Raw genomic sequence first — 1,432 nt, 5'->3', positions numbered from 1 at the left:
CTGAATATCAGAATGTTGTCATCGTAGACAACGCGGAAGGGTAGGTTGCCAGGATTTTGTCCATCAGAAGTTGGAAGGTCGCGCCTGCGTTCCAAAGGCCGAGGCGGCTACAGTTGAATGTGTACGTGCCGAAAGGGCTAATGATGGCTGCCTTTTCTGTGTCCTCCTTCGCGACCCGGACTTGGAAATATCCCTTTATCAGGTCGATCTTTGTGAGTATTGTGGCGCCCTTCATCTGGTTTGTAATGTTGGTGATGTTCAGCAATGGGTACCTGTCCGGCACTGTTTTAATGTTGTGTCATCAGTAGTCGCCATGTGCATATTAATTTATTAATCAAAACTCGGGACGTGTCATTAACATTCACGAGCAGAAAAGTAAGATCTAAACTGAGAATAAAAAGGGCATACAACTGGGAGAAAGTGTGCTTTCTCTTACATGAAAAAGATTAATTATTTCCTTGTATATACCAGGGAAGGCAATATGATACATACGGCTTGAAAGCTGAAATATTTTACATTTGTGCACAGTTGCGTTTTTATGCACAGGCGACTACGTCTGACGAGAATACATAATAAACGTTGTTTCTACAACTTGTTCCTGGCCTGTGTTTCTGTCGACCATGTGTCAGAGGTCAGGCCTCGTGGTCGGTCTTGGTTTGACGTTTCTGGTGGCGTCTTTCTGGAGGGCCCCAGCGGGAGTTGCCTCCAGGGTATAAGCTTCTTATGGTCTGGTTTGCTCTAAACATTCACCAGCTCTTGTTAGCGAGGGATGCTGTGGAGTTTGTCACAGGCGATCTGGTCGGATCGAGAGAAGACTTGCCAGACCCCTATCATGAACTTGAGTGCTGTCATGACCAGCATCATTATCATGGCAGAGATAGCCGAGACTAATTATGCTGACAAGCTTGCCCGTCCCACCGCCGTCACATGCATAATTGTGTGGTATTGGATGAAATATTATATAAAGTGGTTTTGTTCTAGTGTCATTTAGTTTAATATTTTTTGTTATACGTTATAGCCCATGGTTCATCTGTTCGGCGATGTGCACATTTGCAGATGTGCGAAAACTGTGCTTTTAATTTACTACAGCCTGCAAAAAAAATGATCAGATGTGGGCGGCAGGTGAAGAGGATAATCAGGCATATAAGGAGACCCTCAGTTTGGAGCTCCTCTGTCTCGGGAGCTCATGTTAATGCATATAAATCCATTGGCACATCCAAACAGTAATCTCTTGGCAGTACCAGTTGCATATTTGAAATGAAGTTAATCCTCTGGCTGAAGGAAGTGTAAGTCATACAAGTAGGAAGTTTGCAAAACTTAGATTATTGTGGATTCACATTATACCTGAAATATTAGTCTAATCTGTGTTCAAAAGTTATTTTGTGTTGTCTCCAATAGTTTTTCTGGTTGCTACATACTTCACTCTTTGTCT

Source organism: Macrobrachium rosenbergii, chromosome 21 (assembly GCF_040412425.1).
Source record: "Macrobrachium rosenbergii isolate ZJJX-2024 chromosome 21, ASM4041242v1, whole genome shotgun sequence".
In the NCBI taxonomy this organism is placed as follows: Eukaryota; Metazoa; Arthropoda; class Malacostraca; order Decapoda; family Palaemonidae; genus Macrobrachium; species Macrobrachium rosenbergii.
Note: the sequence above shows the minus strand (reverse complement) of the source record.